The sequence below is a fragment of the Spermophilus citellus genome (genome assembly GCF_964194105.1).
Source record: "Spermophilus citellus genome assembly, chromosome: 12".
Taxonomy (NCBI): Eukaryota; Metazoa; Chordata; class Mammalia; order Rodentia; family Sciuridae; genus Spermophilus; species Spermophilus citellus.
In genome coordinates, this window is record NC_138198.1 from 84,332,313 (window position 1) to 84,355,506 (window position 23,194).

A 23,194-nucleotide genomic window follows, 5' to 3' on the forward strand; every position below is an offset into this window, starting at 1 on the left:
ATGTTCTGCAGCAGGCACCTTGAACTCCTAATACTTTGGAAAACATTGCATTGTAGATACAGAGCAGAGGATTGGGGTTATCTGATCTCCAACTTCAGTTGATTTAAATTAAAATAAATTAAATTTTTTTTCTTGTATGTTCAGAACCAACTTGCTGTGGTGTGCAGAGGGTTCTTGATCAGAAAGTATCTCTATCCCAGGCTTGGTATCTTCCAGTTTTTCAACGTTGAGTAAGAAGCAACTCTTGACTTTCATTTCCCCATCTTGGCTTCTATGATCCCAAGGCTAAGAGACCATGGTCTGGAGACACTGGAAAGGGCGATGCTCACCTTTGTGGAAGGAAGCAGCCTTTCATCCATCTGAAATGAGCTACCACTTAACTCTTCCTTCTTGGAAAAGCCCATTTTTTTTTTCCCCCAGAGGCAGCAAATTCATGAAACATTTTCCTGGGATCCCTGCACACACATTCCTTTGCCTCCACTATAGCTAGCCTCCAGCCTTCGATCTGTTTTATTCATTGTTATGCACGCTGCATACCAGGAAGCCAATGAGTTAGACTTTTAAAAAATATTGAGCCTGAAGTGGGTACTCATGGATTGATAAATTATTTTTTCTTCTTGATTTGTGAATTCATTTCAATGTGACTTGCTTTGAATCACATTTAGGTATACATTTACTAATTTGGCTTTATGCGGAAGAATGACATCATGTGGTTGTGGATCTTCCAGGCACCTCAATGTGACTTCACAAGGGGCAGTAGGAATTTGTCCTGCACTCTGAAAGGCAAGGATCGAAATGGGAAGAGGGACACAATTTGATTTTTTCCCTCCACAGACTTGCCCTCCACCAGACCCTTGCGTTAGGATTAGGACATTTTAGTGCCATTTTGGTTTGTCATTTCCCTTGAAACAGCTGCTTGCTCCTCCAGGTTTTGATACACCGAATCCCACCCATCCCGATCCAATCTACACTCTGAATGGCCACCACCATACCTTCATCCCAAGTTCAAGTTCACCTTTCTCTGCTGTGAAAGAGAGTCAGATAGTTTCATTCTTGGCTTTAAAGGAAAGAGAAGAGTTGGGATGGAATCTAATTAACGGGATGCCTGTGGATATTGATTCAATTCTAGAAGCTCCGTAAATGTAGTCTCTTTTATTTGTTCCTCGTTTTCTTGGTTGGTTCACCCCACCTATAGCTTTAGATGTCATCTTTAGGCTCTTAATTCCAAAACTGGTATCTCCAGCTTGGACCTCTCCCTAAAGTTGCAGACTCTGTCTGTCTGTCTGTCTGTCTGTGTATCCAACATTGCCTCCTCTTCAGGAGGAGGAAGCATTGGAGCCCCACAGCTTCCCATAGTTTGCATGTCCTACACTGAGCTCCAGATGGTTTTTCCTGCTCTTTTCTGGTCTTCTCCATCTAGTAAGTGGCATCTTTCCAGGAGCTTGGGTCAAACCTTGGAGTCATCTTTGACTCTTCATTGCTCCCACTTCATCTCTGGTCTGTCTGCAAATCCATCATCTCTACCTTCAAATTGAGTCCATTTTCCGCACATTCAGTGCTACTATCCTGGGTCCATCTGTCCTCACCTCTTGCCTGGACCTCTGCAGTAGCCCCTAGTTGATCTCCCTTCCTCCTTCCCATTCTCTCCAGTCTATTTGCAGCCCAGCAGCCCACGTGATTTTGTTAAAATGTGCCAGTTTGTGGCACTCTGCTCCCAACCTGCCAGTGAGATGATTCAGAATAAAATCCACCCCAGCTGCTCCTCCCTGCTTGGCTTCCTCCTGCTCTCATCTCCGCATTCTGTTCCTGCCACATGGGTCTCTGCCTTCCCTTGACATTTAAGACATGCTCTCACCCATGAATCTGTGTAGTTACTGCATCCTCTTTGTGGATGCCTCTCCCCCACTTCCCTGTGACTCTCTCCCACCTGCCGTTGGTCTTTGTTCAGATGTGAGACCCCTCCATCTCTCTCTACCCCCTCTGCCTTATGTCCCTTAGCACTTATTGCTCTTGAATGCTCTCTAGGCTACTTATCTATACTGTCTCCTCCATGAGAAGTAAGCTCTATTAGGACAGGAACTTCTGTCTCTTTTGTACCCAGCTCTCTTCCCCAGCAATCAGAGCCAGATGCTCCATAAATATTCACTAAATGAATAAATGAAAACAATGAGGAGGAAATGAATGATGGGAATGTTCCCTATCATGAGGGCATCAAGGATATGGAGCAGGCAAACATGGAGCTGGGCTTGGTGGTGCATGCCTATAATCCCAGCAACTTGGGAGGCTGAAGCAGGAGGATTGCAAATCTGAGACCAGCTTCAGCAACTTAGTGAGACCCAGAGTTACTTAGCGAAGCCCCATCTCAAAATAAAAAAAATAAAAGTGACTAGGAATGTAGCTCAGTGGTGAAGCATCCCTGGGTTCAATCCCAATACCATGCCAAACCAAACCAAACCAAACCAAACCAAACCAAACCACAACAACAAAAACCTCCAAACCCTGTAATCCCAGCTGTTTGGGTGGCTGAAGCAGGAGAATTGCAAGTTCGAGGTCAGCCTGGGCAACTTAGATCCTATCTCAGAATAAGGTTCACAAGGCACTGGGGGTGTAGCTCAGTGGTAGAGTGATTGCCTGACAAATCAGAAGCCCTGGATTCCATCCCTAGTACCTCCAAATCAACCAAACAAAGAAAACAACAGCATGGGGGACCTATGGCGGTGGCTGGGGAGGTAGGTCAGATGTTCACTGGGGCATCCTGCTCCAACAGGAATTCACTCAAGCAGGGAGGGCTCTGTTCTGATGCCAGAGATCCTATTACTAGAGGTTTATTTTTCCTAGAGTCATTATTCAACCTGTTTGATTGAACGTTTATTGAGCAGCTGCCTGGCCACTCTTGCTGGGGACTGAAGGTACAGATATGGTCTATGTTCTTATGTTGATTAGGACTTAGGAGACAAACTTACCTATAAATAAATTGTTCTATATAGAGGCCTAAGAACAATGCTCAAGCCTGACAAAATAAGCAACTTAGAGCTCTTCAGTTATTTTTACCTTATGTTTTATTTTATCTTATTTAGCAGATTCTGTTTAAGTGTGTGTTTCGATTGTCAGGGCTCAAGAAGCACATCATAAATAACAGCTTTCAGAAAAAGATCATTGAGGACAGTCTTTGTCAAACATATTTTGATGGGCCTCTCTGCCCCTTTTAAGAACTTGCTATATGCCTTAAATAAATCTTATGAACTTTTGTTGCCTTGTAATTTCTCTCTGCAAAAGGAGGTTGATAAAAATCTTCCATCCCTGAGAGGACTAGTACAGGATTGACAGGACAAGCCCTTGGTCCAGCAGTTGATCCTGATAAGGCCCTGGTCTGCTATTATGACTAGCCATGTGTCCACTCTGGACTTCTCATGCCACACGTATCCCAGCAGTTTTCCCCTCCACAGTCTAGATGGAGGCCCCCTCTTCTGTGTGCCTGTGGCATCCCAAATGTCCTTTATTACATCATATTCACAGGCCAAACTTCATAGTCTGAACACAGTCTTCCAGGATGCCAAGTCTGTCCAAGAATTCTGACACCAGCCATGCATCTGGGGGACCCTGGTGAGCCCCTCATTTCAGACCAGCTGGGTACACATTTATGGCTCCCCACAGAGTCCCTCAGATTTGATCACCCACTAGAAAGATTCACGGGCCTCTCTGAAAGCACTACCCTTAACCAGTTAGAGGAAGAAATGCAGAGGGAGAAGTCTGGGAGATTTCCAAGCTCCCAGCACTGAACAGGCTGAGGGATACATTATCCTCCAACACATCAATGTGTGACAATTGCCAAGTATGGCCAATCAGGGAAAGTCACCTCGGCTCAATGTCCAGAATCTTTAAGGAGACTTCATTCCATAGGCACGAGTGATTGAATTATTGGCATGTGGTTGATCTTGGTCCCAGGGCTCTTCCTCTCTCTGCAGGTCAGAGTGATAGCTCAAGGTTCAAGCACCAACCTTTTAATAATACAGTGGTCTTTCTGGTGTGGCTTGCTCTCATTGTGATTCATCTTATTTACAAATACTATCATGTGGTCTGAGGAGACCTCCATGAACAAGAAACATCCCAATCACTTGGAAACTCCAGTGAGTTATAGATTAGCTACCAGAAACCCAGGGCAGAGGCCAGTGAGATTCTCTATTACACACCAGCCCCACGACACTATTATAGCTACATATTTATCTGCCTCCCTAATGAACTTCTCAAGGGCAGGGAATATGCTACCTTGTTCATCATTGTCTTTGCATTTAATAGAAAATAGGTGCTGCAAAAATATTTGCCATGTGCATAAAAAACAAACTGCAATGCTTAGATAGATTCTATTTTGGCATTGATTTTCAAGCATGACCATTAAGTAATTGCTCAAATCTCATGGAAAATGAAGTTAAGGCAGTTGTCCCAGTCTGGATTCTCTTTGTGCATTTCTTGGTTTCTTTTAGCAGGCTGATTTTCTCTTATGTCTTACACTGGTTTACTATTTTTGCGAGGCAGTGGGGGGAGGATGCTGGGGATTAAACTCAGGGACACTCAACACCTGAGCCACATCCCCAGACCTATTTTGTATTTTATTTAGAGATGGGTCTCACTGAGTTGCTTAGTGCCTCACTGTTGCTGAGGCTGGCTTTGAGCCTACGATCCTCCTTTCTCAGCCTCCCAAGCCACTGGGATTACAGGCATGTGTTTCACCCTGATCCAAGCCAGTATAGTTCAGGGCTAACTGCTCTGTTCTGCTGAGATTGGGATGTAGACAGGCACCCATGTGGAAATTAACAAAGTCCTATCAACTATGTTTACATAGGTCTAGCTCTTAGCTACTGCACAGATCCTTGCTGATGTAGGTACAAGTCTCCTTTCTTAAGTGCTTGCTCCGCCAGTGATTGCCTGCTTTGCTTGTATTAATTCTTCCTGCAGCTATGGTATGGCTAATGTGCGATGCTGTAGGCAGAGGGGTTCCCACTGCCATGACTTATTGACATGAAGACTACTTTCAGACTAAGTTATGAAGTAGTCACTTTGAAGGCAAAAGATTTCCCCCTATTTTATGACTCAAAATACCTCTTTATGACTCAAAGTACAAAGTACCTTTATTATTATTATTTTGCATTGTTAAATGTCTCTCTAATGATACTCAAAATACCCCTTCCCATTTCGTGCCACAGATTGTGTAGAATACAGGCTGAGGATGATGGTTAGCAATGGCAGAGGCATGGGACTGTGGAGAAGATAGGGATAGAAAACCATTTCTCTGGGGGGGGTCTATAACCAGGAAGGCAGAAGAGCTGGTAGCCATGAATAGAGGGTGATTCTCCTGCTTCAGTCCGTGTTCCCTGATGAGAGCTCCAATATGCCAACCTGGAAGTGGTATTAGCTTGTCAGCTGCAGGACCCGCATCCCTGCTGGAAGTGGGCTTGCTGGTGAGTCTAGGAGGTGACTGAGAAGTGGGAGTGGGCAGAGGCAGGTGCTTTGTTGGGCTAAAGGGAAAGCATTTAACCAGAGTGGGCTTCACCTCCAGTTGGCATACAAAGCAGCGTCCCTTCAAAGAAGTAAGGTTAAGAATTGCTTAAATAGTCCCCCCTATCCTTTTCAGACATGGTCGAAAATAAAGATAAGCAAAAGATGTTCTTATCCTTATGTAACACTCTAAAATATATGAAAAGGACATTGGTTTTATCCAAGGTCATATAATGTTCAAAGTCCAACTCATGGAGAACCTGAGATGTGAGGGACCACGCTGATCCTTTTCTTCTTTTCTCTTCTCTTTCTCTTCCTGTTCCTCTTTGATACAGAACAATACGAATATTGAGACAATGGGTCAGGCTAGATGGCTTTTATAGGGCACACGCTGCTGGCTTGTGGCATGCCACCAGAAGGGGATGTCAGTTCTGTGAGAGGCGAGCCGAGGGGAGCCCAGGTCCCCTCCAGAACCAACCGCTGCCGGAAACGCTTCCCTCGCTATTGTGTGTGTGGAGTAACAGTGACATCCTGTGGCCACTCCGGTTGATCTAGTGTCTCCTTTAAAGATAAAGAGGACGGTGTTTTTGTCTGCACCGGCAAGGTGAGCCTGCATTGACTTCTCCTTTAGACAATACACAAAGGAAAGGGGTGCAGGACGCCCCGCCAGCTTTCCACAGCTCTGTTTCAGCCTCTGTCTCTGAGTTGGGTGGGGGAGATCCTTGGGACAGAGACTCTGCCTGTTTTTATGCTCCATCAATTTAAATGCTGCCGTTTGAGTGTTGAGTGAACCCTAATGATAACCAGGAGGACAGTGTGGGAAAATAGCGACGGCAAAGAGAAGCACTTCACCTGCTTTTAGCACTTCCCTGTGGATTAATGCAGAATATAATCCGTTCGTGAAAAAATGCTTAAACTGCTTCACATTGACATTTAGCGCTTTTTTTTTTGACAGTTTTGGATGGAATCACTTCATTTTGACCTTAAAACACATTTGACTTAAAACAGAGGAGAGAGGGACTGGGGAAGAAAACAGTTCTGATCTCAAGTTATTCTAATGTTCTCATATAATCTGATTTGGTTTTGCAAGCCAAGGGTTTGTCTGTGTTCAGGCTCTGGGAGTTTGGAGACTCTCCATCATCCATGCATAACCTATTGTAGCGTATAATGCAGGTGGAACCCTGCTGCTGGCCCCTGGCTTGGGTGTGATGAATGAACTCTGGCTCATGTTCCATGGAGATCCATGATGTTTTTGTCCAAAAGGTGTTGTTGCCCTGAGACACCCTCCGATCTCTGCTCTTTCCTCGTGTCCCCAGGGTCACTGCTCCAGGAGTAAAGAGGCAAAGACAGCTTGCAAAATGAGTTGGTGCTCAGATGTTCCACAGAACTGAGTTCTAATTCCAGCTCATCACGGACTAGCTTATAGGGATCTCAGGGAAATTCCTTTACTGTTTGGAGTTTCACTTTTCTCAGTTGCAAGAATGGGTTTATCCTAAGAATTTGCATCTTGGGGAGCTGGGATGAATTCTGAATACACACAACAGGGTCAGGGAATCCCCCATGCCTGTGGCCAGGGACCCAACAAGAATGCACACAGTTGAGCTGCTTTCTATTTGTTACTCTCAGGGACAGGTTTGTGCCCAGGGAAGAAGGTTTTCTGGCCTCATTTCATCGAGTATCAACAATAAGATCTCTGTGGTGGACTGAAGCTGTTTGGGTTGAAGGCAAAAGAGAAGCCAGCAGTGTGTGTGTGTGTGTGTGTGTTCATTGACCCATTCTTGCTGAAGCCCGGCATATGCAGTTTGCCATAGGAGGGTCAGATGCAAGGGCTGCCCAGAGGTGATCTACAGGGCAGGCTCAAGACAGGAAAAGAGGATATAAAAGAGAAAAAGAACGGGAGGGAGATCGCCAGGAAAATGCCAATAAAGGAAGGAAATGTAGGGGGATTAGCGGAAAGTAAGACTTTCAACAATGAGTATTCTCTTAGGCCATTTTAAAGTTCTCCAAAATCATGATAACTTAATTCCTGTGTCAATAAAGGTTTCACAGACTTTCTGTCAAGTGGCAGAAAGAAAAAAGAAAAAAAGAAAAAAAAGAAACCGCTGGGCGAGGTGGTGCATGCCTGTAATCCCAGTGGCTCCAGAGGTTGAGGCAGGACGATCAGGAGTTCAAAGCCAGCCACAGCAATGGTGAGGCGCTAAGCCACTCAGTGAGACCCTGTCTCTAAATAAAATACAAAATAGGGCTGGGGATGTGGCTCAGTGGTTGAGTGCCCCTGAGTTTAATCCCTGAGACCAAAAAAAAATGGATTAGGCAAAGATTTCTTCCATGGGGGAAAACGATTGCATCCTTAGTCCTCAGGTGACTTAAGGGTGAGGATTAAAGGGACAGTTTGGAGATGTCCCAATCTCCTTCTAGCTGTTCTGCAGAAAAAAAAAAAAAAATTGTGCTGATTTCTAAGTACTCCCTTAGGACCTCACAGCCGATTTCCCAAGCTTCTCTCTCCTCTTCCTCCCACCCTTCCTCTTCCTCTCTTTTTCAGTGTCTCCCAGCTTTGGGGATGACTCTTGGCCCACATGGATGGCGTTTACTGACTTTGTCTCAGAACCCCTTTGCCTTCTTTACGCCCCACAGCCTCCACCCTGTTTTCTAAGTTCCAATGCAGTTTCTACTTGCACTAAGTGACAGACGGATTTCCCACTTTCCCGCTAAAAGAATTTCTTTGCAAATACATTCACTGGGGTGTCGACCATAACAAAGGAAAATGATGTTGTAGCATAATATCTACTGGAGACCCCGAGGGTGAAATTATGACATTTGCAGTCATTAGAAAAAAAGCCCAGGAGTTGAAATCCTTAAAAGGGGTTTGAGAGACATCTTGGTGACTGGACGGCAACCAAGGGGGTGGGGTGGAGCTCAGAGGAACAAAGCCAGCCAAGGGTTTTACTTGGTTGGATGAAGGGTTGCTTACACTGCTCCTGTGACTTCTGAGCCAGTAGTTCCAGGGGTTTTGATGGCTCATCTGCACTTGGGCGGGAAAGCTATTAAAATGGGCTGGTTTGTTCCTCTGATTTGTGGGGCAGAGTTTTCCTTTGGGAAACAAATGCCTGGCGTTTCTGATTATAGGAGTAACAGGACTAATCACGCTTCAAATTATGTCTGAAAGCACGCGAAACCTGGTTTTACACGCTAATACTGCCACTGGTAAATATGGGGCCCAAGGAGCGCTGCAGCTACCGGCCAGAGCCCATGTGGGAAGCTCCAGGGCAGCCTGGGAGGGTGCTAGCACATTCCTGTTGGCACCTTTCCTCTATATCCTGCCTTCTCCTTTCTTACCCCACACCCATGGGACTGCTTCCCAGGTTAATGAAGAGAGAGAGACTGCAGTGACACTCAGGGGTGGGTGGCCCCCACGACTTTCCATTCTCTCCTCCTTGCCTTTCCATCTCTTCAAAGAGAGAGCTGATGTTAAAAGTGATGAACGTGTTTCCCCTCTCCTATTAGGCTCATCAGGTAGTGTTCTAACTTGTCTCCTGGATGTCCCTAGGGATGCTTTCAGTTCCAAGGGGCACTAGCACCAATTTCACTGACTTAGATAATAAAGGATTTTGTTTTTTAAACTCTAGGATTGTACAGTCCATAAGTAGGGAGACTTCAGTGCTCCAATACTGTAAACCAGACCTCGTCTCTTTCCTTTTCTCTATCTTCTACATTATCAGCTTCATCTTAAAACTGGCTTCCCTCATGGGCACAAGATGGCTGCCAATGCCTTTAAGGTGGGTATATTGCTTCTTATCCATGAAGAGAGAGAGGAAAACTTTTTTTTTCCCCAAAAAAAGAAAAGGGAAGACTCTTCTTTCTTTGGGTGGTATTGGTGTCAAGACCCCAGGCATCTTTCTGATTATATAAATTTAAGTGCTGTGCCTAAACTAATTGCTGAATGCTGTATCTAAGGGATGCCAGGGTCCAGATGATTTATACCAATAGTCCCATCTGTAGAGCCAGGGGAATATGGAGGTGAAGAGAGAATGTGAGGTGACTCTCTTAACATGCTGCTATTCAACAGGGAAGAGACATTACTACCTCTTGTTACAACTTTTTAAAAGAAACTATTTAATGTGCACCACCATATGTGAGAACCCATTTGTCTGTAAAGTACTTAGTAATAGGATGGGCAGTGTGGCCTATGAATTCAGCAGCCTGTATTGGGGGGGGGGGGCTATTTGAATGATGACCACAGAGTCTCCACAACACATTCAGGGCGGGTTTGTGCCTGGCATTTCTGGTGCTGTCTGAGCTAAAGCCTTAGTAACTTAGAGGAGAATCAAAGATAGTGCTCTGCTTGGCCGCCTTGCGGGGGCAGCTTCTTCCTGGAACAGATTTGTTACCTGAGAGTGAAGCTCATCGGATCTGGTAGGTGGATAGCGTCCCATATGCCAGGTGTTGGGAGCTGGAGCTAAATGAACTCATTCCCTTCTGGAATTATCTGCTTGCAATCTGAACCACTGACAGAGCAAGGCGCCTCTAGACAGCGTGCTTCTCCAGGTGGAAATGGATATTTCATCATCATCGCGCGCACGCTCTCTCTCTCTCTCTCTCACTCCTTCCTCCTCCCATTTCTTTTTTCCTTACCAGAGAGGAGAAGGAAATCAATCCACTACCATATCTGTGCTGAAACAGGTTTCACTATGAAACTTGCCAGCTAACTAGGGACTCTGTCTGCTTCCTGTTAGGAAAAAAATGAGAAATTCTAAGACAGAAACAAAAACAGCCCAAATTCTTATGATCAGATAACTTATACCAGTGTACTAATAAAGCAAGTGAAGAACCAGATCACAACCCCACCATCTTTGGGGCTGGTGGTAGAGGTTCTGTAGGGTAAAAGAGACACATGCTTGTCTGAAGCTAATGATGCTAATCCCCTGGGCTTATTATTATTTTTTAAAAACATTTTTTTAGAACTTTATTTGTTCATTATTATTTATTTTTATGTGGCGCTGAGGATTGACCCCAGTGCCTTTCACGTGCTAGGCAAGTGCTCTACCACTGAGCCACATCCCCAGACCTCCTTGGCCTTAAATAGAAAGATGAACGCAAAGTCTACCTGCTGCTTGAAGATGCTCACATTTGCTAGCAGGGGAAGTGTTTGAAATGACTACCATTGAATTCTGACCGTTGTTTTCTATTTTTTTTTCCACTAGTGAAAACTGAGAAGAGAAGTCAGACTTTTATGGCCAGGAGAAGGGCAGGGGCAAGGAGAGCCTGTGGGGAGAGCAGCAGCCATCAAGATGGAAGTCCAGTTCCAAGTCTTGAGTCATCATTGAAGCAACTTCTCGAAATCCCAGGGTTCAAGACCTTGTGCAGGGAGGTGACTGGGTTATAGGTTGCTGGATGGCTGGACAGGTGTCAGACCTCCTCATATTTTTGCAAGTGAGTAATTCAATTGCTCATTCTCCTTAAAAGGAACAGATCAAGTTGGGTTTGGGTCTCTTAGTTCTTGGCGTACTGACTTGTTCTCATGTGAATACTTGGTTTCCTTGCTCAGTTGACTGGACTCTTCTAGATTCTCTGGCTAAACCTCCTCTTTGGCTTTAGCATTCTTTCTGTAGTACACTAATGTGTTTATTCACTTGTTCTGGCTTGATACAATCCTGTTTCTTTGAGATGTGTTTGCCTATCTCTGTTCTCATCGATGACAGATTGCATCTACAGTTGAGCAATTCAAAGTCCATGTTCTGTCTAAGCTCTCTGTAGCGGGCATGTGAGTTTTGACCTTCCTATCTGCCCTGGACCACTGCTGTTTTCCTCTCTGGTTTCTATTGCCACACTTCCTCTTGGTGCCTTGAAATCTTTTCCATCAGCTTAATCTCCGTGACCCACGTATTGAGTCATGCGACTGAATGTCCCCCATCAACCTTCTGGAGTGTGCTCCAAAACTCTGCCATGTCAGCTGGGGCTGGTGTCATTTGGAAAATACCCCCTTTAAAAACCTTCCCTAAGATCCGTGGAGTAGAGCAAGCCAATCAGGGGAGGGACAGGGGGAGAGAAAGGGAAGGTACCGGGGAATGAGACTGATAATTCGTTATGTCACATGGGTGTATGAATATGGCCTAATGAATCCCACTAATATGTATAGTTATAATGTACCAATAAAAATAAAATAAAAAGCTTCCCTAGAGCACCCTTATAGATGAAAGAGACGTTGGGACCCAGCATCTCCTCCAGATGGTTTGACATCCTTTCCTGTGCACTCTGGTCCTTTAGTATAGCCTCCCTGACCTTTATCACCCTTGACATCTACTTCTGCCCGCCACTGTGCCTCCCTCTGTGTGGCAGTCAGTGTGCCCCTTGGACACCACCACCCTTTCCACAGAAGCTCTCCCTGGGCAGCAGTCTGACTCTGCTGGTGGTCTGGGTGGTGGAGGATTCCAGAACATGACACCTAAAGAACATGCCACTTTGGCTTAAGGATTATTTGGATCTAAACAGAGTTGAGAACACACAGACCCAGGTAAAGGTCTTTACCTCTCCCGAACTGTTTACAAATAAAAGCATAAATCTTGTCCCCTCTTTTAAAGGAAATGTACATTTGTAAAGGAAATTCCATTCATAAACATGTCTCCATATGAGGAAGAGGGTTATTCCCAAGATCACTCTTATCACCAGAAAAGTCTTTATTAGCCCAACATGATGATCCTTATTTACTTCACATTTCTTCCCCTTTCCTTCCTATAACTTGCCTCCCCTGCCTGGAAGCCTTAATCCTTTTTCTTTGTTTAGCTTAAGTTGGTATATAAACTTCAATCCTTTGCTATCTCCTTCAGTCTCTCTGTCTCTCTCTCTGTCTCTCTCTCTCTCTCTCTCTCTCTCTCTCAAATGAAATCTCTGTGCTTACTTGCTTATATACTTGATTAAGCAATTAATTAATTAATTATTATTAATTTTTAGTACTGAGGATTGAACTCAGGGGCACTCAGCCCTATTTTGTACTTTTTTTAAAATTTAGAGGCAGGGTCTCCCTGAGTTGCTTAGTGCCTCGCTGGTGCTGAGGCTGGCTTTGAACTCGTGATCCTCCTGCCTTAGCCTCCTGAAATGCTGGGATTACAGGACTGTATCACCAGGCCTGGCTTTTTTCCCACCCTAGTTAATCCAGGTTTTATCAGTTGATTCTTGGACCCCACCGACACTAGGAAGGTAAAAGGAGAAAGATTTTCTCCTCTCTGACAGTGACTGGCAATTCTTCCTGAGCTGGCGTCCTGAAGCTATCAAGCTTAGATATCTATTATAAACATTTTGTCTCTAGTCTTCTTTTAAAACCTTTATTTCGTGTGTATGGACCAAGGCACCCATCCTGAGACTGGCCCACGTTTCCATTAAGACCGTGTTCCTGCCATCTCCAGCCTCCTCCCATAGTATCTCTACCTCAGATGGGAGTCCTCTGGAATGTGACTTTGCAAGGGCTCATACTCTCCGGGGAGAGTGGAGGGTAAGCAGACAAGATATATTCATCAGTCTTCCTTTCTTACTTAAGTCAGTCTCTTTATTCCTGCTTACAAAAAGTAGAATTGGAAATGTAAAGACGGTCTCCAACTTTACACTGGTTGAATTGAAATCTTTTCCTGGACTAGCAAAGTGCAGTCTGGTCTTCTCTCAGGTTACCGGGCAGCTACAGCTCCCCATCAGCCCCACCATCCAGAGAAGAAGCCACCTGCCCTGCAGTGGCTCAGCTAGGATGCTCTGCAGGAAACTCAGGAGCTGGGAGGTATCTCATCATTTTCTGCTTATGGTATTTTCTGCTTCCGGTGAGGTTTTGGGGAGATAGCCCCCTCACAAGTGGAGGAGCATCTGTATTAGAAGATACTGAGACGTCATTCTGTGAAGGCTGGAGAAATCCTGACTGAGTTGTAGCAAGAAAACAGCTTGTTAAACACCAGCCGAGGCAGAAGGTTTCGTCTCATTGGAACGCTACTTATTCGATGCTTGAACAGCTCTTGGAACAGCAGGGCTGAGGGAGTGTCTCTGTGTACCAAAGGCAGGCATGGTAGATGCTAAACTGGCATTCATTTATTGGAATGCATTTTGGGTACTTTCCTTATTTCTCCCCTGGGAAGGCATTGTGGGGGGCATCTTTGAGTTAGATGCAGTCATATTTCAGATACTTACGTCTCTTGTTTAGTGGGAAGATAAACCGGGCTTGAAAATAGACTTGATATTCCTGTCATAGCACTAACAAAAGGTATGTGAGCCCAAAAAAAGAAAAAAAAGAAAAAACAACTTTTTTTTTTCCTCCTTGGTTTTTGTTTTTAGACCAAGGAAAACATGTCACGTGCATTTGATCCGCATTTCAAAGACTCCAGTGAAACCATTGGCTGTATACAGCCGTCATTGGAAGACTGTTGCAGTCAACAAATTAATACAGCCTGGGTCTCCCTCCTCTCCATTTTGTTCTTCTTCTTGCGCATGCTATTGATTGATATACCTCGGGGAGGAGATTCTTCTGACTCAGACACTAAGCAAGATCCTAAAGAAAATATCAGCATTAAAAGGGAAGAGAGGGAATAGCAGCAGCAGCAGCAAAAAATCGCCAATCTTTCATTTATAAGAGCTACTGAACATCTGGAGAGCATGGCTCCTTTAACCCCCAGGGTGCAGGAACAAATGAGCACCAAAGGGCAGCCCATGCTAATGTGGTGCCATTAATTTGAATACAATGGAGGATCCAGAAGAAGCACCTTTGGAGCCGCCCCCCTCTCCTTCTTGTACTGGGGCTCTGGAGGCACAGCTTGAAGAAGAAGAAGCTCTTTTGGAGACTGAGTTAACAGTGAAGCTATCTTTAAAAAGCAACACTAAGTGTAAAAAAATGTCTGATAATCAAAATGGAAAAAAAATCAAGCAATTCATAGGAAAAATTTCTTTTAAACTATTCATGGGCTGTTGACCAAAATTTGTCTATCTCACTTAGCCTCAATAACATCTTAAACCAAGTGTCCATGTGTTTGTGAAAACAAATAGAAGACACAATGTTAGTAATGTTTAATGTGTGGTTCCCATTTGGGTGGAGAAGATAGGCCTTGCATTAAATTGACATTGATTGAAATTTTTCTAATGCCTTTTGATGGGGCACATCATTGGAAGACTCTGTAACTAGATTCAGAAACTATAGAAACAGAGATTACGATATTTGTTCTCTTTTCCTCCTCTCAGGGGTCCCATGGGGATAATGTAAAGCCGTCAGGGAGTAGGTTTGTAGAGAAACCTAGGACAAGCCATACATGTAAGAACTAATGTTATCATGCAGCAATTGTAGCAACAGCTCCAAGTTTAGAAGTAGGGAAATATTCTAAATGTGCCCTTTCCTTTGACCCATACCTCCCTAAAGTAGAGATCGTACACTGGCAGCCAGGGACCAGAACTGGCCAACAGACTGGGGTTGTTGGCATGTATGAAACTTATGAAAAAACTTTTTGAAGTAGTTTCCAACATTAAAAAGAATATCCAGATTTTTAAATTTCTCTTTAAAAACTGGAAAAATCAGCAGAAGGCCGTTGGAGAGGAGATGGCTGCAACTCGAAGGCTTGGCTCCCACCCTCCTCTAAATTTGTTTATAGCCATTTGAGTTCGCAACACTTGTCTACGGGAAGCTACTGAAGGTGGTTTTCAAAAATTTGAGTAGCATACTGGATTACTTAGGGTTCTCCAGGGGAAATCGAATATATATATATATATGTATGTCAGATTTCCATCACTGTAATGAAAAAAAAAAACCTGGCACAGGCTGCTTATGAAGTAAAGAGATTGTTTTGACTCATAGTTCTGGAGTTTGAGGTCCATGATTGGCGGGGAAGGGAGGGGGCATTGTTTGGGGGCTCTGGCAAGGGCAACATTTTATGGAGGGAGGGAGATAGGCAAAGGAAAGATGAGGGCTGATTATCCAAGAAAGGGAAATAGGATGCTAACACCTCTGAGCACCACCCCCAACAGGTTGCTAACTTTCCAACACAACCCCTTGGGCTGCTTTTTCCTGCCCTTAGGCACTTAAACAGGGAAGAAAGAGAAGGTGGGGAGGGAGAGGAAATCTTGGAGCTATAAAAATGCAAAACATACCCCTTCCCACAGGCATCCAGCTCTGACCCCCAACTCCTCCCCAGAGAGGTCTGCTATCTGTGTTCTTTTTCTTAAATTGAACTTGCTTTCTACGCTTGCCTTAGCGTTTCGGGTGTTTAATCTTCAACATCCAGGGCACGAGGACCCGATCCTGATTTTCAAGACTGGTCTCAGGAGTGTATATCAGAGTGAGTATTCACATCATGAGTCAGGAACGGTGTTGGGGGGTGAGGGGTGACTCGGGGAAGTCTGATGGGGTCCCACAGTCACTTCTGAGGATGTGCCTCCCATGACTTAGGATCTCCCACAAGGCCCCGGTTCCCAAAGATTTCATCACCTCCCTACAATGCTACCCCAGGGACCAAGGTTTTCTGTATGAATTTTTGTGGATGTACATCCAAATTATAGCTATATATGTTTAATATTTTAATATATATTAATATGGATAATTAATCATATATATGTGAATCGGCTCAGGAGATGATGGAGGCTGAGAAGTCCAGACCTCTGAGAACCAATGGTAGAGCTCCAATCCAAGTCTGAATGCTTGAGACCCAGGAGAGTCAAGGGGAATAAGTTATTTTCAAGTCTGAAGGCAGGAGAAGGTCAATGTCCCAGTTCAAATATAGTCTGAGAAAAAAGAGTTTTTTCTTATTCAGCCTTTCCTTTTATTCAAGTCTTTAGTGAGTTGAATGAGGCCTGCCTGGAATGGAGAAGGCAATCTACTTTACTTAGTCTACAATTTAAACAGGAATCCTAACCAGAAGCACCCTTACAGACATACCCAGAACAATATTTAGCCAGATATCTGGGCACTCTGTGGCCCAATCAAGTTGACATATAACATGAACCATCATATATACCTAATAACCTTTTAGCTTGGCTAAGTAGAGGGAAGATTTCCCAAGTGGGATTTATATAAAATCCTATAAGACCCCTAGGTTTGGAACAGGACTGGAGAAAAGGTTTCAAACAATAGCAAATGTTCCAGAAAGAGAACACAACTGTTAATTTCTTCCTTGAAGTTTTCTGTGTACCTTCACTTTTGAAGTCATAAGGAGCTACTAAAAAATTCTGAGGATTTACATTTACCAGTGAAATTAGGACATCACACAGAGAAGATGGTTGCTGCACAGCTATGGAATGCTTTTCTGACAGGAACTCTGGATAATTAATCAACTGGGCATAGGAGCCCTGCCCAGGATCTAGGTACTGATTCCAAAGGAAGTACCACCCAGAAACTTTCCATGGAGATTCTAGCAAAAGAGAGAGGCTGCCTCTTTGTGACACATCATTATCCAAGATGGCTAAAGCTTCTTGGGTGTTGAGGGTGTTTAAGTGAGGATGAGAAGGACCAAGCTGAGCAGCTAGTCCATAAAAACCAGCCAAGAATCATAGTCAGAATACTGTTCCGGCATCTTTAAGATGGTGGAAACAATTTTAACTCAAAGGCACACTTGAGGACACAGGTAACAACTCCAGTCCCCACTCACTGTGAATGAGCTTAGAGTGGGTATGCAAACTAATTATTATCATTTTTTTATCCAAAGCCTTGAAAAGGAGCAGGCACAAAATGCTGCCTACCTCGTGAGATATCAGAATATTATGTATTAGTTTACTTCTCTTTTCTGGATTATTAGCAACAATATAATGTAATCATTGACAATTTCTTTTTCTTCCTTTTACTGTTAATCATTTAAGATGAATCACCACTTGGTGGCCGATTTCTATCAGCATTATTCTCTTTCAATGCAGGTCTGGAAGTCTCTGCCCCCTTTGCTTTTGCCCGGTGTTCCTGCCGGCCCACCCCCCTCCTGGGCTGTGGGCATTCCTTGCAGGGCTGAGAGAACCAGAACAGCCATTCTATGTCTCTCAATGAGAACTCCCTCTCCAAAGAGCCCGTGCCTACCCCCTGCCCTTCAAAAGGGAACGTCAACCTGTCCAGTGGGCGTGAGTGGTCATGATTTAAGCCGAGCCAAGTGCTCAGCTCTCCACTGGGAGCAGAGTTCTCTGCCTTGTAGCATTCCTGACCATCTGGGCTGGGAGATGGAGACCACCGTGGCACCAGAATAACCTTGGCCAGTTCTTTTGCAACTTATGCTCCAGGAATTGCCATGCCCAACACGGTGGCATGTGATACCAGGAGCACGGATGCCTTGTGACCTGGAGAGGCACTGTCTATTCTCTTGCCTCCAGTGCCCCTCTCTCTCACCCCTGACCGCTCACTCACTTAACATACTATTCCATAAGCTGTTAGGCTCACTTCCTTACCAGGATGTAGCTGGGCTGAGCACCTGCGCATGCACATGCGCAGACACTCACACACCCTGAATGCTCATCCTCTTCATAGGAACAATAGGGCTCCTTGAAAAGTCAAGATGAGGCTCACATGACCTGCGCAGAACAAGGGCCAGTAAGACTGGGGAGAGGGTTTGAGAGAGTCTCAGGTAGAATATGCTCTTGGGTTTGTTCTGCTGACCTGGAGGTTTTATGGCTTTTACGTCTTCCCAGTTGTCAATTTTCTCTTTGTTTTCATGAACAAGTGTCCTTTTATCATCTTTTGTTTGGTTTAGTTCTGGAATGTTCCACAAAGGTCTTGTATTGAAGGCTTGGTCATCAATGCAGCAATGCCCAGAGATGGGGTTTCTTGGGAAATGATTGGATCATGAGGGTTCTGATCTCATCCATGGGCAAATCCATTGATGGTTTCATAATTGAATGGAGTTTTGGGAAATGATGGGGTCTATAGGAGGAGGGCTTGGTTAGAGGAAGTGGTCCCTGGGGGAATGACCTAGGAAGAATATATTGTTCCCTGTGCTCTCCCTACTCTTCTTCTGGCTCCCACAAGGTAAGCAGTTTTCTTCTGCTACATCTTTCCAAGACCCTGTTTCTGTCTTGTTATAGGCTTAAAAGCAACGAAGCCAGCTGATCATGGATGGAAACCTCTGAAACTTTGAGACAAAATAAATCTTTCCTATTTCAAGTTGTTATTCTCAGGCATTTTGTCACAGTAACAGAAAGCTAATACACTCTTTGTCAGTACTAGTAACATCGACTAACCTTTACCCTCAAAGACTTTAATCATCATGTAACATGCTGTCTTTTTTAGTTAACATGGAACTTGATGACCTGTCATGATCTTTCAAGTTGAACATATCCTTAGAGAGCAATGAAGCCAAAAGGCTATGTGTGAGGTGAGGGAATACATGTTTTATGTCTTCTACTATCACTGCTATGAATTTCTCACTGGGATATGGAATAGCCTTCTATCTCATATCCCAGTTTTTACTTTATGTGTTTGTTCAGTCTATTTTCCACATAAGAGTCAAAGTGATTGTTTAGAAAATGCAAATTGTATCTCTCTCATCAATTAACTGAATGAATTTTATTGAGCACCTACTATCTGCCAGGTATTATTATAGGTGCTGGGAATATTGGGGTGAATGAGACAGATAAAGAGCCTTCTCTGTCTCCTCATGGGTCTTAGATTTTAATGGCCCCCACCCAGCTTTAGAGCAAAGGCACTGGTCTTAAAACAACTGAAGACAAGGCTATGCCTGATATGACCTCTGCTTAAATACCCATTTCCTCTGGCACATCCTTTCCCAGACCTTTGATTTCTCCTGCGTTGGGATATGCCAAGATCCTCCCTCCTCAGGACCTTTGCATAGGTTCTTCCCCACCTTGCCACTTATCATTTCCATATGCTTTTTACATCTCAGCTCACTGTCTTTTCCTCAGTAATGTCTTTTCTGACCTCCCCTCTAAATGAAGGTCCCATCTGATGTCTGCACTCTGCCCTTTTCTTTCATGACACTGATCCTGGGATGCGCTCCATAATCCCAACCTTGTGTGACTGGTTTCTGCCTTCCCTGCTAGACTGTAAGCCCTGGCAGGTAAGAATACAGCCTGCTTTGTGTTCTGTGAGAGCGTCTTTTAAGTAGGTAGTGTTGAATAAACACTTGGAGAACACATGAATGAAGGAAGGATTTTAAAAAGTGGAAAGGACAGGTAAACCAAAAATAGCTTTGTAGCTATATCTTAGAAACACTTAGATTTTTAAAGAATTCCTCAATTTTAATGTCTTTTTTTCCCTTTGGACAGAAAAGTTTATCCAACATCATAGTTCATAACAGTCCGGAAATGTCTGAGTTTTTATCTACTTGCAAGTTTCCATATTAGTCTATGAGAGTTTCTTGGATGCTGACAGAAGACATGAGACTCTTGGCTCAGAGACAATAGACCCTATTATCCATAGCGCAGCACGCAGCAGGATAAACAGTATATTTGCAGACGTTCTCCTGGCTCCTAAGTTCCCTAGGACTCGGGATTGGTACAGATGGATATACTGTAGGGTATTACTCCTGAAGCTAGAAAACCTGAACCTTGTAAAAATGAACATTTGTGAAAATAGACAGTAAGTGTGCCTGCCATTTGTGACAGAAAAAGATACCATCTTTATCTTCTAAGACTATAAGCCAATACACCCTTTTTTCTAGATGGAGTCACTACTTCTGTCTTCTAGCCCTATTTGTTTCAAAAATAACCAGAAAGACAATCTCTGAGGAAGGTAATGATTGCACCACCCAGAAGATGTGCAGAAACTTGTGAATTTCCCCTCAATGATATCCACCCCACATCTGGCTTCTGGTAAAGCCATCTTCTTGGTTCTGGTTAGTTTGCCATGTGCATGCTGATTCTTCAACCCCTCTAGTTAATCTAATTGCCATAAACTAGGACCAAATACCATCAGTTTGTCTCATAGAGCATTTAACTAAGTTCAGCAACAACAGGAAGACTCCAAACAGCAGGATGAAGTAGCCCAGATCCCACCAGCTGAGCCAATCCTGTAAAACTAAAGGATGTAACTTAGATAGTCAGGTGTCTGTCTCCGTGGGTTTCAGAACTGATTATTCTAGTTAGTTTGAGGAATTAACTCAGGTTCAGGAGAATGTATCAGTACTTGCTAGACTCGGTCTTGGTACAAGAGGAAGAAGATTAGCTCAGGACTCTCATCAGTAACTCCTTGCCAGTTAGTTGAGGCTGATTTCCATGCCTTTAAGACATCAAGAGTTGTCATCAATTTCTTGAGTTAAGGTCAGGGAGAAATTTTATACTGAGTTTCTAATTTTATGATTCCCACTGGATAAAGCTGTCCTGAGGGTGTGCCTAAGCCTGTTGTCCCAAATAACCAAGGGTAACCTTGTTCTGGGGAGATCTGTACGGTCAAGGGCTTCAGAGGTCAGTGGTCACGTTTGCTTGAACATCTGACTTGGAGTCTCTTATTTAAATGTACCTGAAATCTCTGTCTCCATTCTTCACCAAGCTGCTCTAAAAAGCCCGGTAAAACAGCGGGGGACTTCTCAACTCCCACCATGCAAAGTACTTTCTACATTTTCGGGATGTCTTTCTCCTATGATTTCTATAGCCGTCACTATGTCCAGATCTGGCTTCAACACAAAAAGTGTCCTTCCAGGAGCAGCCATGGCTCCCAACACTTGAAAAGAAGTATAGTTTTCAGTTGATACCTCCTTGCCTGCCCACCCAGGTGGAGCCTATCTCAGGTGGATGGCACCAGCTGACAATGACTCAATTGGTTTCCCACTTGGCTGGTAGATCTCAAGATTCCCAGTTCAGTTCACACATTCTTGTTTTTGGCCCAAGGACAGTCCACCCTGCCAGAATTAGAGGCAGTCATCTGATCCATGGGATGGAAATAGTGGTGGAGGAAAAAGTCCAGAGGCATTGGCAGGTGTTGTGCATGGGAGGTGCAAGAACTGGGGACAGCCTCTATTATTTTGAGAGACTCTTTAGTGCCATCTTGGGGAGAATGGCATCCATAAAAGCCAAGGAGATGTAAGGTGCTTGCATCAGCTTGGGAGAGGGGCACCAGGGCATTTTCTTTCATGAACAATGGTCTAGCGAAGTTTCAAAAAGACAACTCTCAGTGTCTCTCCTCCTTCTTCCTTCCTGAGTCCTGAGGTGTCCTCTTCTGAAATTCCAATTGTCCAGTAAGTGCCCAAGAGAAAACAAAAAACAAAACAAAAAAATCCTTATTTGGGGACAGCCACATTCAGTGGTGAAATTGCACTGTGAAAGGCATATGTGCTAGAAGGAGGTGATGGAGGTAAAGTCAGAAATTTGAGGTCTTTCCATCTCTCCACAATACCATATACCTGTGGATGACAGAGAGGATGATGGTCTACCTTGACCGTCCACACTCAGGTAGTTTTATTTTTTGGTACAAGGATTGAACTCAGGGGCACTCGACCACTGAGCCACATCCCTAGCCCCATGTTGTATTTTATTTAGAGACAGGGTCTCGCTGAATTGCTTAGCACCTCCCTTTTTGCTGAGGCTGGCTTTGAACTCACAATCCTCCTGCCTCAGCCTCCCGAGCCACTGGGATTACAGGTGTGAGCCACCATGCCCAGCCTCAGGTAGTTTTACCATTGTCTAACTGCAAAAGGTCCCCAAGGTCAAACATATGACACCTTTGCCTCATGGGTTACACGATGATGGTCTTTCTCACTGTGAGATAAACAGATTAATTTGGGGCGAGAATCACATGTCTGACGTGCAGTGGCAGCGTCTGCATCAGAAACAGAGGGCCCTTTACTTTGTTCACAGTCCATGATGGTGCTAGGGCTGGGAAAATGAAGGATGTAGACAGCCATGGTGGCAATCTGGTCCTGTCACAAGCTTGATTCCAGCAGGTCCTGTTCGTGCAGTCTCTTAACTGTGGACATCTATGGGAGTGACCCAGATGGTTTGATTAGCAGCCATGATATGTTTACACATTTCATGGCCCCAAAGCAGGGTGTCTTTAATCTGCCAAATGACAGACAAAATAGCTAAACCATTGGCAACAGTTCAAGAATCAGGAAAAAAAAAATGTAATATGGTTCATCAAAGAGAGCTTTGGCCAGACTTAGGAGAATGGTTTTGAGTTCTGCCCACTGAGCTGTGCAACCACATCCTAGTTCTGCACAAATGCAGGCAAGTTGCACAAGCACAGTGAGCCCAGGAGACACCACGGGGTTTTTTTTTAGAGTAGCCAAACCCCCAACCAGGTATTTCAGGGAAACTCCAATGCAAGGGTCCCATGATCCAGGGGCAGAATGGGAGATAATATTTTCACCAAGGGATCCTACGACTTTTGCACATAAAGCCAAGGTGTTGCTGGGGCTGGGTTCTCTTCAGTCTTCTTTGACAAGCTGGGCTTCTTGGGTGTCTTCTCATGTCATTGGTCATTCAATTCTAGTTGGTCCATCATCCCCCAAAAGAAATGTGAGTGTCCCAAGCACCCCCCCCCAGTTTGAGTGTTTCATTTGTGCAAGACCCCAGTAGCAAGTTCAGAGCTTCTTTTCAAAATGGATACACCTGTGTCAGTCAGCTTTCCATAACTGAATAAAACACCTGACAAGAACAACTGGGAGGAGATTTTAATTGGGGCTCATGGTTTCAAAGGCTCCTTAGTTGGTTGACTCCATCCCTCGTGCCTGAAATGAGACAAAACATCAAGGTGGAAGGGTGTGGTGGAGGCCAACTGCCCAGCTCTGGGCTGCCAGGAAGCAGAGAAGGAGAGAGGGAGGAG